Raw genomic sequence first — 15,210 nt, forward strand, 5'->3', positions numbered from 1 at the left:
GGTTGTTCTTTTCGTATATTTTGATAGATGTGATTTGTATTCAAGCATTTTGTTTTGTCATTTTCATTGGATTGATTTGTAGTGTTGATTTCGTTAGTTTCTTGTGCCGTTTGTGTGGAATGGATGGGTTCAATATAATAATTGTGAAGGAGTTCTAATTGATTTTCATATATATGTGATGAAAAAGGTTGTTCATATATAATAGGTTCGTAGTAATTTTCGACTGCTATCCTATTGATGGAGATAGTGTTTTCTGTATCACTTTCTGAATCTGATGATCCACAGTTTATTTGATTTAGTTGTAGTTTGTCATTTACTGTGTCATCAATACCTGGGGGGTCTGATGTTGTTTCTGGATTTGATTGTATGTGATTAATATGTCTTTGATGTTAAGGTGTACTACTTCTGTGGCGATTGTTAGAATTGTTATAATGGTTATTATTTCTGTGTGGTGGTTGGGAATAATTTCTATAACGATTATTATAACTTGAATGTCGATTTTGTGAATTGTTTTGTGATCTGTTTTGATAATTATCGTTTGGTCTGTTATAAATTGATCTGTTATATGAGTTATTCCTTGATCGATTGTTCGGGTAATTCTGATTTCGGTTGTTTGAATAACTTCTATTTCGATTATTGGAGTAGTTTCTATTTCTATTATATGATGAGTTTCGTGACTGATTGTTTGGATAGTATTTATTCCTTGATTTGGAATTAGATCTAGAAACAAATTGTGTTGTATTCGAATTTGATCTGGAGTAGTTATTTCGACTATTTGGTCTATTGTAATGATTTTGTGACGAATTTTGTGTAATTCTTCGTTCTGGTGATCTTCCTCTATAACTTGTTATATGGTGATTGAGTTCTCGTGTAATTGGTATTGTTCGGAAGTGGTTTTCCTGAACTGTTGTTGCTGTATACATTTTTGTTTGGTAGATTTTTATCTTTCTTCATGTATTGATAGAATGATTTATTTGGTTCTTTATATTTTTGAGGTTTGTTTTGATTATCCTGTTGTTTTTGTCTACATTCAGAAATACTATGTCCGTATCGTCGGCAATAATTACACCATTTTTTGAAAGATGGTTTGCCTTTAAATTTTGGGTGTTTTTCACAAAAATATTTAGTATTTCAGTGATTTTTTCAACGAGGTCTGTATCTGATTCCTGTATATTGTTGATATTTGTGGTATTTGTTTCAATTCGGTTAACATATTGTAATTTCAGATTTTCGGTTTCTTCAAGTTTCATTGTGATTTCCGCTTGCTCTAGTTTGTCTACTAGTTTTCGAAAATCTAAATCGGGCTCTCGAATTGAGGAGGGATGGGATGCTCTCTTTTTTATTGCTATTTTCCTTAATTGAGGTGTTAAGGTCATCATTAAGATTTCTGTCATTTTTGTGTTTTTATAGTCGTGTGTATTTAATGAATATGCTTTTCGAACTAGTGTTTCGATACGTACTGCTTATTGTTTGATGGTTTCATTTGGTAATCTGCGAATTTCATTACATAAAACCTTTTGTTGTTGTTTGTTTCTTTCGGAGTCAAACATTTTTGAAAATTCTTGTGTAAATCTTTTCCAATTTGATTTTATTTCTATAGGCAATACTGAAAACCATTTTTGGGCTGCGCCGTCTAAGGTTGTCTGTATCAACGCTGTGCGTCGATGTATCCAATTTTGATGTAGTGGCGTATTAATTGGTTCAGGTCCTATATTTAAAATTAAATTTGCTGTTACTGCATTTAAATAATCTTCTACAGAATACTCAGGGTCTGTTCCTGTGAATGCCATTAATGGTTTGTTTGATGTTATTGATGATCCACCCATAAGGTATGGATTCATTGTCATTTGTAATGATTCTGCGGCATTTGGCGTTTGTGAAAAATTTGAAAGTTGATTTTTTGTTATTTCGTGTTGTTGAAGGTAATATGGGAGTGGTATTTCATTTTGCATTTGTGTTGGTTGATACGAGTGTGTAATCATTGGGTTTTGTGGCTGAATTGGTTGAAAAGATTGTGTATTAATTGGGTTTTGCATTTGTATTGGTTGTTGATTTTGTGTATCTATTGGGTGTGGAGAAAAAATTCTATGATATGTATGTGGTTTCTGCACTCTTTTGACGGTATTGTCATGGGTCTATATGTTTGATAATCCATTTGTGAATATTTTGGAGCAACCGAAGGTTTAACGGTTGATTGTAAGGTTACCTGTGCTAGTGAAGTGTTTGTATTTCTTGGTGTTGTTAAAATTGGACGTATCGGTGAAATACTTTCTTGTGTAGTTGTTGTTGTTTGGACGATTTCTTCATTTATGAAGTGTGATGGTGTCTGAATATCTTGTTGAGTGAGATTCCTAGTTCCATTAAGGTTTTCATTGTGTATGACGGTCGAATTTAAACTGTTATTTCGCGTATCAGGTAAAGATGTATTGTAGTTTAATGGTGTTGCATCAATGGTTAATGGTACTACTCTTACATAATCTCTTGCATAAGATATTGTACTTATTGCTTGACTTGAGATTGATTGTGGAATATTTATGAATGCATAATGAGACCATTCGGGGTCCCAAATGTAGTCTGATTGTTCTGTGATGGCGGTATCATCGTTTGAATTTTGAGGTCTAAAATTTTTTCTTGCTTGTGAAATTAAATCTATATTATGTGTGAAATAATCTATTATAAACCATGCCAAAATTTTTTGTAAGTCATGTTTTGTATGTTGTGAAACTTCATCTTTAGTGAAATTTTCTTTAATTATATGTAGGAAAGTTGAAAATAGTGTGATTTCATGTCGTACCCTTATATGTTTGGATGTCTCTGTCGGTGAGACATTTGAGATTGGGGTTTCGTTTTCTAATATTGAAATATAACTATATATTATTGCAAAAACTTCATTAGTAAATATGGAGTTTGCTCTTTGTGAGTTATGATATTGTATGCTTTTTATATATTCTAAGAATACTTTTGAAAATTCTAAGTCAAGATCGTCTGTTTGAATTACATATGTGCGGTGATTCGGGTTTGGTGTACTGAATTCTATGGTGTAGATTCCGTATTGTTGTGTTAAATTACATATATGTTTCAGATAGTGATCAATAATTTGTCTTTTGATTTTTACATCTGGGAACTCTGCTTTACATGGGCTGATTCCGGGTTCAAACAAATTTAGGAGGAAATTCTTGCAAAGATCATGTTGTCCTCTATTATCGGGTGCATCTACGAGGAAGGGGTAGATATCGTCATCATCTGGACTATCTTCACTTGGAGTGTGTGTTTGGCTCATTTTTTCGTTTAATGACTGTTAATAGGTAATTATCAATGTGTCTAATTGGTTGATTCCAATTATACAAGTGTACTGGTTTGTGTTTATATTGCTTTTTTATTCTTCTTTTTCCTCTTTTCGATGAATTTGTTTCTGAGTCTGAAAAATATAATTGATCGTGAATGGGGCAATTTTTATCAGTAGATTCTTTTAATTTATAAATTTCGTCTAAATTGCTGGCTTCTGATTCTGAAAATGCGTTTCTAATTTTGGAAAATCTTTTTCGTGTTATTTGTCTTTGTTTGGTTATTATTTTCTTTTTTAGTGTTTGTCGTTTTGTTCTAATATATCCAACTGTTTGTGTATGAGGTGTGATTACAAGGTCGTATTTTTTGTTATCTATTTCACAGTTGTGTAAAACGATTGTTTGTTTGTTTCCTAGATTTTTAAATGACATAAGGTTTAGGATGACGGATGCAAAAAGTTGTTAGATGATTTCTATTTTCTTAAACTGTTAGTCCTTACGATTTTTTGGTTAGCTTAACCTGGGTCTATTTGTTCAGGGTTGGAGAGAAAAGTATATCGATTCCGAAGAATGATTTTTTACTTTCTCGTGGCTAGTAAAAGCTAAGGTGTTAACTTACTTAATCTTACTTAGGGGTAGTGATTGTGTTCAAGGGTTGGAGAATAGTAAATCGATCCACAAGGTTCAGGTATAATTAGAACGCGAGTAGTTCGTTAGATACTATTTTAAACTTACTAAGTCTAAGGTTTATCCTGGGTCTGATAAGAGGAGGTTTCAAGTGAAGGATGAATAACCGAAGTTCTTCACTGTTTATCCTAATTTGAATGATTAGTTTTGTTCAAAAATTTCTATTAGTCTTGGGTTTTTTAAAAAGGGTTGGATAGTGAATCGACGTTTGAGGTCGTTAGACACTAGCTAAGTGGGTGGGGGAGAACAAAATTGTTCTTTTTGATCCAAAGATAGGCCTTGATGATCAAGTTTTAAATTTAATTAAATAGAAAATTAATTAAGATCCAAGGATAAGCCTTGATGATCTGATTTTAAAATTAAGTGAATTTAAGTTTAAAATGGTTTAAATTTGTTTAAGAAAAAGATTTAGTGTTTTAATGATATTAGTGAGCTTATGATTGCTGTTATGTTTTAGGTGATGAAGCTGGGACAACTGATGATTTTATGATTACTAACAGTTTATTGTCATGCTACTAATTTTTGTTTTGATTTTCAATAAATATTTTCCAAACATGTTTTATATAATACTGCAGAATTTTAGGAAAACGATCTGAGATCTTTTTATCAATCGTTATTGTACATTAATAATTTTGTTTAGCGCCTGAAATGATCATGAAGATTGACTTCAAGATTTTATGTTTGTAAATGAAAATCTAAATTCATTGCTAATAAAATTCTAAATATAAAAGTTTGTGTTGGCTTCTGCCGTACTATCATATAACTATTTGGTAAGTTTCTACTTTGTCGTATGTCGTCTCTGGTTCGAGCTCTTCTTCCAATTCCGGGTAGTTCTAATATCGTTCGGAATATTGGCTCTGATCTATTGAGTCGTAGAGACATTTCGATTAAATTATCGTCGTATAACATTTTAAAAATGTTTTGTCTAAATTCTAATCTATTTTTGGTTAATTCTAAGCTATTAAGGTCTTGTTCGAGACTTATGGTCGCACCAGATGAGTTATAACCGATGGTCTTAACTCATAGAGTAATTTCGGATAGGGTACACCGTCTGCTCGTCACGCTATCTTATTTTCGGCCGGATAGATTCGTGCAACTTCTTAGTCTAATACCGATCCTAATCTTACTCTTATACTATCTAGTCTCAGGTTGTTTAACTAGTCTCTGCTAGGCTCAATAGATCTAGGGTATACTGGTTTATTGCGGCTGCTGAAGTTCTCTTGGAGAGGCAACTAATCTCTAAGTTAAATTCAAATCTCTCTGGTGCTGAAATTACAAGTAATCTCAGCACTTACAAATAAGTGGGTTGTTAGTTAGATGGATCATGATTGGTTAATATTAAATACTTTACAGTGGTAAAATATCTAATTTATCCAATCATAAAATGTAGTTTAGATCAGGTTCCAGTTGGTAGGGATTTCAGATATTTATAGAGAATGTTGCGTCTGCCCTGCAAACAAAACACCGTTTTGAAATAAACTTTCAAAAAAATGCTCAGTATTTGAGCGGTTGTTGCAGTGATTTGAGCAATTTTGAACAGATTTAAACAGATTTGAGCAGTTTGATTGTTTCTTGCGAGGATGAGAGCAAACAAAACACCGTTTTGAAATAAAATTTCAAAGAAATGCTGAAAATTGAGCGGTTTGAGCGGTTGTTGCTATGATTTGAGAAGTTTTGAACAGATTTGAACAGATTTGAGCAGTTTGATTGTTTCTTGCGAGGATGAGAGCGGTTTTTGAGCTGTTTGAGTGCAATCTTCTAGAATAACCGCCCAATCTGTGAAAATCTTCAGCAGTTTTTGAGCGGGATTTCAAAAAGGAAACAGTTATCATGATTAATTTGAACCTGAATTTTATTATAATTTTGAAAATTGAAAATGTGCACAACATTGGACACAAATCATGGTAGAAAAATTGATCTAATTCCGGATTACAAATGAATTAAAACGTAAAAATATCGGTCAGTCTTTACATAAGCCTTGTAAAAGATACACTAATGCCTTTAACTCAAATCGAATCAATTTTTAGTATTGATCTAATTTGCAGGGATTTATCTTGATATGTGGAGGCTTGCTATTTGTTTTCAGTTTCGAAATTTAAACAAAAATTTGCTTATTAATTCGATGGATTTTTTGTAAGCACTTAATTGTGTGACTGTCATACCAAAAACCTTTGAAGCATTATTCGGACTTTTAAAAAACTTCAAAAGTTACTATAGTTTTGAGAAATTACATTTTGACTTATTTAATTTTTAATGAGACTAAATTTGCGAACTAGGGGGGGGATTTTCAAAAACTAGTCGAAAGTTTTATCGACCTGTGTTTAGGTCAGCCAAATTGATTTTCCGAGCTCTCCCAAAGCACTTAAAAGACTCTGTTTTGGCCAAATTTTCTGCAGCGCTTTTAGAGGCTTTCTTAAAGCGTTTTTAGGCACTTTTTCTAAAAATGTTGACCAAAAAATTGCGTTTTTTCGGCGCGCACTCCCCCCTCAAAATTAGTATACATTGGCACCTAAGGCGCCTTTAAAAAATTTTCAGGGTCCGTCACCAAAAATGGATGTCTCAAAACAGTACAAAGAGTGGCCTTTTGGGTCAGCAGAGGATCGAATCCCTGAGAAAAAACGTTCACTCCTCCCCCCCCTCCTAAAACCGCCCCTGATTCTCATGCAGTTTTAACATTTACTCAGCCAAAATTATGCAATAAATTTGAAGTTTTTTACAATTTTTTTGCGTTTCTTTGCTTTCGTTACCTCAAAATTTTTGTGCTACGTGCAACCGGCTATCCTTGTTATTTTTAAATAAAGTACTGTTTGAAACATAGCTGCGGTTATCTTTTTGGTCTTTGTTCATTTTAATTAAATTCCCCCGTTTTTCAAGAATATTAGTTTTGGATAAAAAAATAGATAAAAGGTCTGTAAAATTAAAAAAGACGCTCGCTTCAGGAAAAAGCCCTGAAGGTTCAGGCTGCTGGAAAGTTTCCATCACATCTTTGTACTTTTTACGATACTTCGAGCTAATCTCTGAGCATATCTTATTTAAGCTCCTGAATATGTCAAAAGTTCATAGATTGTGAATAAATAGGTTCACTTTCAAAAGTGTTTAGATATGAACACAAACAAAATAGAGCAAAGCCCTGAATGGCAAAGCCCTGAATGTTCCGACTGTCTTTTCAGGTCTATAGAGCAGTAAGAACCAGAGCAAAGCCCTGAATGTTCCGACTGTCTTTTCAGGTCTATAGAGCAGTAAGAACCAGGGCAAAGCCCTGAATGTTCCGACTGTCTTTTCAGGTCTATAGAGCAGTAAGAACCAGAGCAAAGCCCTGAATGTTCCGACTGTCTTTTCAGGTCTATAGAGCAGTAAGAACCAGGGCAAAGCCCTGAATGTTCCGACTGTCTTTTCAAGTCTAGAGCAGTAAGAACCAGGGCAAAGCCCTGAATGTTCCGACTGTCTTTTCAGGTCTATAGAGCAGTAAGAACCAGGGCAAAGCCCTGAATGTTCCGACTGTCTTTTCAGGTCTATAGTGCAGTAAGAACCAGGGCAAAGCCCTGAATGTTCCGACTGTCTTTTCAGGTCTATAGAGCAGTAAGAACCAGGGCAAAGCCCTGAATGTTCCGACTGTCTTTTCAGGTCTATAGAGCAGTAAGAACCAGGGCAAAGCCCTGAATGTTCCGACTGTCTTTTCAGGTCTATAGAGCAGTAAGAACCAGAGCAAAGCCCTGAATGTTCCGACTGTCTTTTCAGGTCTATAGAGCAGTAAGAATCAGGGCAAAGCCCTGAATGTTCCGACTGTCTTTTCAGGTCTATAGAGCAGTAAGAACCAGGGCAAAGCCCTGAATGTTCCGACTGTCTTTTCAGGTCTATAGAGCAGTAAGAACCAGGGCAAAGCCCTGAATGTTCCGACTGTCTTTTCAGGTCTATAGAGCAGTAAGAACCAGGGCAAAGCCATGAATGTTCCGACTGTCTTTTCAGGTCTATAGAGCAGTAAGAACCAGGGCAAAGCCCTGAATGTTCCGACTGTCTTTTCAGGTCTATAGAGCAGTAAGAACCAGAGCAAAGCCCTGAATGTTCCGACTGTCTTTTCAGGTCTATAGAGCAGTAAGAACCAGAAAAAAAATTGAATATAAAAAAAAATGATTTTTTTTTTTGAAATTTGAGATTTTTTTGTAAAAATTATCCCCCCACATGTCATATAAAATACAAAAGGATAGATTCCGCTCCTATTAACCAACCAATTATGGCAATTAAGCTTCCTTCAATCAATTTGAAACAATTTCTAAGCCGGATTTAATCGCGCGTTAATTATACTGGCAAGTAAGCTTCCTTCAATCAATTGGAAACGATTTCTAAAAGACGGATTTAAACGCGCGTTAATTATCCCAAATTGGCCAAAATAACAATCTTTAAACCCACATAAGTTTACAAAAAATGATCACAGGTGAAATATTTTTCCAAAATTAACCTCAAGACAACAAATAACTTTCGAATGATATTTTAAAAATTCCGTCAAAAATGGCTATATAAAAAGTCGAATTTTGTCTGAAGAAAAAAAACCCACCCGAGCACAAATATTCCATTACGTTTGTTACGAAAGTCGGACAAATAATACATGTAACGCATTTTTTTTCGATTTACCGAAAAAATGACAATTATGAATATTTCATGTAAATTTCTGTATGTATGGAATTGTATGGAATTGTATGGCACTGGGCTTCCATTACTTTGGAATAAATTTTTGATGCTTTGATGGATTCATGATATCGGGAAGCGTATAAGTTTGAGTTAAAATAAATAAGATATCGGTTTAAAATAAAACACATCTTTTTCTAAAACTCAATTTACCAGGAGCTCGTTGCATTTTTTTGCATTTTTGTATAAAAAACAAAAATACATGCACCTTTGTTGGTATAAATGTTTTGCTCCTGATTTATTAGACTGTTAATATTCCATGTATTGTTAGGCTTGGATTAAACCGCTTCAATTTTTTCATCTTCAAAGGATCTTGATGATAGGTAGCATGTGAAGCCAATATTTCACTCCATAAAAGCCGATTCATTCCCTGATGACTAAAAATCGAGCGTCTCTTCAAAAAAGAACTTGATGCTTCCTTTTGTTCAGAACTCTAAATTAAATTACATTCTGATTATAAAACCCGGCGAACAAAACAAATTATCAGGTGGAATTATCATCTCTGTTTTGCGGCTTTATTGCATATATTTTGTAAGTACTTATCAAACACTTATCGTCGCAAATCGAAACTATTCTTAGAGTTTTCTTTAAGAGAACGAACGCTTTTTCATGCGCTGTGTTTCATTGATATTTATGTAAAAGTGGCTAATTTAGGTGCAAGTGAAACTTACTTGGTGTTAATTAGCTGTTCTGAAGGCTTCACTTGGTCGCATTTAATTTTTTTACGCATTATTTTTATGCCCCCCTCTCCCCACAAAAATTGCAATGCATCGCGTCTGGTGTAAATGTAGAGCCTTGTTAGTTACCATTTGAGTTTAAAAATGAAACTTCAAGGGCCTAAAATTCTTGCTTCCCAGACTAATTAGCTGCTCTAGACTCGATCAAGGAGGTTTTTCTTGCAAGATAACCTTGCTTTCAAGATTTCCTTTCTGAGGCAAGGTTTTCAAAAATAGGATTTATTGTTGGGGAAACAGATTTTCCCGCAAATACGCAGTCAAATAGCGCTCTCAGAAGGCGGCCCTTGCTAGGTGGTTACCCCCAAAAGCCAATTATTGAAACCTAGTCTGCTTTTGAGTATCCGTAAGAACACGACATATCAAACATCTTAAGCTAATTGACATCAATGATCAAAAGATATAAATAATCAAAATCTTCTAACTTCTAACTGCTTGATATGCGAAATTAGGGTAAAAATTGAGGTGCAAAATAGAAGAGAAAAAGAAATAATCTCAACTTGGTCATCTTGAGCACTTTCTCCAGATTCAACTCATAGTGACCAAAGTCAAATAGAATAATAAAATTTCCACGCTGTTTTTCTGTTGGTAAAAAAAATTACTTATAAGACTAAAGGTGACCGTTTGCAAGATCATGCCACAATCTTGCAAATTTTGTGAAAAATAACCTCTCCTTTCAAAATACTTGCAAAAGAACTTCCAGTACATAAAAAACTTTGTGATTCCCCTTAAACTACTGCCCAATTTTTTTCTAGTATTGCACGAATTGCCGCCTCACTGATTGTTTTTACTGATTAACTAATTAAAATTTTTTGTAATGTTCGTTAAAATAATATCTAAAGATCTGCAAAACCCGACAAAAACATGCACGAACTATAGTTCTTTTGTAACAATTTTTTAAAAAAGTTTTCATCGGCTATAGATATCTTTACTTTTTGCTGATTTTTGCAAGCAACCAGAAATCTTTCGGTGCTTTTGCACTGGGACATTGGATAACAGCGCAAATTGATAATTAACTGTTGACAAAAAATCAGCCTGCTTTTACAAAAAAACTAAAATAAAATTCAGGCAGCAACTTAGCCAGGCAAAAATCTATTTCCAATGAACCAAAATGTAATTTAACCGTTTGTGTTTGTAATTCTAAGGCGTAGTTGTTGGTTGCTGCATACTTCAATTCGAATTAAATCTATTTGCTTCAAAGTTAGACATTTTAATTTTTTTTCTAGTTAAATGGCTGTGAAAGGTCGAATTTTTCTATGTAGGCAAAACAATTTGGATAACAAAATTGGGTCTGAAAAAATTGCGATTCGAGACCCATCTACCAGTTTATATTATTTATGTAGTAGAAAGCAAAGTAAGATTCGTTAGGCTGATGACTTGAAAATCATAACACGTTCGTTAACCCTTGATTAGACCAAAACTAACTGGCAAGGTTCTAGCAGGTGAAAAACACGTAGACTAGAAGCATCTGACGACAACCAGTCAGGATTTTTTTTCTATTTTCCATCACTGTGTAAATACTGGGCAAATGCTGCTCAACAACCTATTCATCTTAACTGTTGCATCCTTGGATCACACAAATTTGTTCCTCCTCCTATCATCTTATTATTGACTAAATAATAGGTTTGTGATCACAAGATAACCTTGTCTGAATTTATTCAATTTTGCATTTATTTTGCATTTATCCAAGATGATTGTTCGTCCGTCATTCACCACGCCCATCTCATTGAGAAGAGCCTCGTAAATTGCTGCTGTCATTTCCTGGCAAGCATCCTCACTGGTAGATATGGCTGCAGTTGGTTGCTTCTTGGTGCTTCAACTAACTTCTGCCCCTGTCTTCTGCAAACGAAAGCTGTAGCCAGTAGTTGACCTTCTATCATCCAGATCACCAGCTCAGTCAGCAGCTGAGAAATATAGAGTTCTACAACATCAGCTTCCTTGGTGTAGCACAGCTTCAGATCTCTGCTCCCTTTCACGTACTAAAGAGCTTCTTCGTAGCCGTCCACTTCACCCTGTCCAGGTTCTCCAGGAAGCGGGAGAGCTGTGTCACAAAAGCAAGGATATCAGGCCTTGTTTGCTTGGTATGTATAACAACGAGCCCACAATGCCTCTGTAGTCCTCAGCCTTCATGGGCATAGCCTCTGATGACCAGCTTCAGGGCAGTCGTTCTTTGATAGTTGTGAGCTGATATCCACTGGTGTGCCCATTTGTTTGCAGTCAGCAAGACCAAAGCGCTCGAAGTAGTCGTCGGGTCTTTTTTCACAGTATAAGGCTAAAAATTACTGGGAGCCAATTGTGAGCTGCTGCTGTTTTCTAGTAGACCCAGTTGTTACGATGCTTAGAGACACAAAACTGGGCAATAGTTTTAGTAATCAATCAAAAGACTTGCCACTAAGGGCCTGATCCAAAAAAATTACACAATACAGCACCCGCTCATTCAAGCTTTTTCGTCACTTTCAACAAAACCAGGAAAAAACTGCCTGGAGCTATCACAAAAAACCAAAACTTTGTGAAATTGTTGAGGCAATAAGTTCACCTTAATTTCAACTTCCTGAGAGCTCATTCGACGAAGATGCATTTTAGGAAATCCAAAATTATTGGTAATCATAAATCAGCAGAAAAGAAGGAGGGTCAGCCAGTACTACACGGATGTGAGGCGGCATCGCATCAATTAATTGAGACAGATCTCAGGTATTTTTAGTTTCTTTTTTTCTCAGATTACCCTCTTGATGAAAAAAGTCAAGCAACTGGCTAGGATTTCTGTAGTTCACGCCAATAGAGCTCTTTGAAATTCGAACTTGGTGCGAGGAGGTAAACTGCTTTAAAGCTAACTTGCTCCCATAGGGGAATCTTTTCTTCTACCTGTGTGCCCCTCATCTAAAAAAAACTGGAAATTGAATGCATATTGCGCGGGAAATGAAATTACTCTTTAAAATATTTGAAATCAGGTTCATTTGAAATTGCCGGAACTAATTTTAAGAAGAACACTCTAAGATCTAATTAATTTGAATTATACAGTAAATGCTGCTAAAACTGAGTTGGCGACTTCTTGTTTAAACTTAAAATATTATAAAAGATTGTAAAGGCTACGAAAAAAACTGTGGTCTGTGGGCAAGAAGATTACGCTTTCTCCGCTGCGCTTACATCCTGCACGAGCGGAATATTGCGCGTGAATCAGTGTTACCGCTATATCTACTGTTACGAATTGTCGCCTGCTACCAATTGTCGCCTCACGGTAAAAAAAAACAGGTTTATTTAGTCACTTGTATTAAAACAACAACGAGAACGGTCATATTGTTTAAGAGACTAAAGAGTTAATAATGAAAAAAAATACAAAGAGACAAAGTATGATAGAGGATAGGAGAGGTTGAAGAGATATCAGAATAAAAAAAGAGCGATAGAGAAGAAGAGTTCGTTGCAGGACTTGAGTTCCAGAGTTTCTGGAAAGTAAGAACAGGGACAACTATGAAGACTCGCAGATCCTAAATTGAAACAATAATGCCATATTTTTGTTTCGGTTTTCAACTGCAGACTCATCACTATACCTGAGTTTGGCTCTTTTTCCTTTTCCCCCACCTGCAAATTTTTATATTTGAAGTTACTGTTCACTTTTTCCGAATGTCATGAAATTTACATGCAGACTAATTAGGCCATGACAAACATTTTTGGTATTCATAAATAAGGACGTCATGTAAAACTACTCGTTACACCATAATTCATGTTTGAGTGAGTGAGTTAATGGGAGGGGGTGGGGAGGAAAAAGAGCCCTAAGTATCTTTATAGTTAACCAGTCTGATGCCTATAAACCGAAGGTTGATTGCTTAAAGTTAACCAAGCTGAGGCAATATTGCGAGAACTCACCTTGTAAATTGCAGCGCACGTGTGATTTGAACCCACAATCATATGCTTGCTGGGCACCATCACTACCGATGCGCCACAACGCCACAATAAAGATCACGCTAAGTTGGCGCAGTGGTCAAACTTTTTGAATAATACTCAACATTGTCAGAAGAATATTAAACAACAAAATCAAAATTGATTAAAAAATTTTCTTATTTCAAAGATAATTCAAACGACCGTCCTGATTTTATTTATTCTCAGACAAAACAAAAAACCTGAAATTGGTAACTCGTTTTCCTTGATATTAGTTATTTTTGGACAAAAATAGATGAGCACAACAATGACTCATAATGTTATTAAATTTAATGTAACAAAATCTATTTTGCAAACCTCAGACAACCCACAAAACGAAATTTGACGCTTTGAAAGTGGTGTATTTTGCAAGATTTTTTCGAGTTTAATATAACTTTACGAGTTGCCTTTTTGCCGATTACCGTGTGGGGTTCTTAAAACAAAAACTGGATAATTTTATTCCAAAGGGATTTAGTCTTAACGAGGCGGGGGCTGGGGTATGGGAGAGCTTAGACTATGGCGATTTTATACTGGCGGTTGAGTTGAGGCCAATTTCATCTTGGGGGATATTTTCCACGAGCGCAAGAAAAAAAAATTAAATTTTTTTCCGCAACTTTTAGTTCAATGGGAGAATTTTTCATTCATTTTTTTCACCGAAACGTTTCAAGGAAATTTCTTCCTAAAATGCGTTCAAGATTGTTATTTTACTGTAAGTTTTGACTAAAAGCTATCAAACTTTTTAGTACTGTCAAAAGAAAAAGGGTCTTTTTTGTTACACGGCCCAGATTTCATTTTTGCTTGATAGTTTGAAACTTGAATTATAATGCGTGAATCTGATAAATTGAGCCAATTTTTACCTAAGGAAATCTGAAGCTTAACTTCAAACAAATTCGCTCATTCAACGTTTTTGTAAATAGCTTCCTAAAATACAGATTCTATTTGTTTTGCAGAAAACTCGTTTTGACCAAATAACTATTAACGTATAGCGGCCTAGGCAGAAGTGGATCTAGGAACTTTTTGAGGGGGGGGGGGCGGATTTTCAAAACAATGTTTGAAATTTTGCCCTAATTTTTTCTTAGGTCGACCAAATTGATATTCTGAGCTCTCTCAAATAATTCTAAAGACCCTATATTGACAAAATTTTCTGAGCCGCCGGCAAATTTTTCAAAAAACAGGCCAAAAAAGCGTTTTTGGACACTTCTTGGAAAAATTTGGCCAAAAATTTGAGTTTTTTCGGCACGCGCTCCCCCCTCAAAGTTAGTGTATAATGAGGCCGAAGGCGCCTTTAGCAACGTTTGAAAGTCAGTCATCCAAAAGTGGATATCTCAAAATAGTACAAAGGGGGACCCTTTGGGTCGGCAGGGGGTCGAATCCCTGAGGAGAAGGGTCCGCCACCGCCCCGTCGCCCCCCCCCCCCCCCAAATCCGCTACTGGACCTAGGTAAAGCTTTGAGAGTGATTTTTCGACTCCTTTGTTGCAGCTTTTTTTTTGCTTAAATTTATTTAAAAGCCTAAGGACGTAGGTTGAGTACCATTTACGCTTTACTTTCATAGTTCGAGGCTGCTTAAATTGGGATATATCCTGTTTTTTCTTAATCTTTTTCTTGGTCTGTATAATACTTCAATGCAGACTTCAATACTTCAATATAGCCATTTGAACAACTGCAAAAAAGTATTATGAGAACTACACTTTTCCTTCCTTTTTTCCTGTTGAAAAATAAGCTTTATTCTAGTCATTAACGCCATCCTTGTTCAATTTTCCGGCTCAATGTAAATTGCTATTTCCCATTAAATGGAGGGTTCGATTAAGGAAATGATTAAAGAAACTACCTTTTCGCCCCCGATCCAATTTTGAGGCGGAATGAAACGCGCTGCGTGACTATATTAAAGCTTTCCAGGCGACAAAAAGGG

General features: G+C 35.3%; 1 long non-coding RNA gene across 1 annotated transcript in view; it reads left to right on the forward strand.

Annotated features, from left to right (window-relative positions):
• The first annotated feature begins 9,046 nt into the window (after nucleotides 1-9,046).
• LOC134839409 (uncharacterized) overlaps nucleotides 9,047-15,210 on the forward strand; it is an 18,767-nt gene continuing 12,603 nt past the window's right edge. Inside the window, exon 1 of the long non-coding RNA XR_010162377.1 lies at nucleotides 9,047-9,185. This is a non-coding gene — a long non-coding RNA (uncharacterized LOC134839409). The remainder of the gene's footprint in view (nucleotides 9,186-15,210) is intronic.

The sequence above is a fragment of the Symsagittifera roscoffensis genome, chromosome 2 (genome assembly GCF_963678635.1).
Source record: "Symsagittifera roscoffensis chromosome 2, txSymRosc1.1, whole genome shotgun sequence".
Classification (NCBI taxonomy): domain Eukaryota; kingdom Metazoa; phylum Xenacoelomorpha; order Acoela; family Convolutidae; genus Symsagittifera; species Symsagittifera roscoffensis.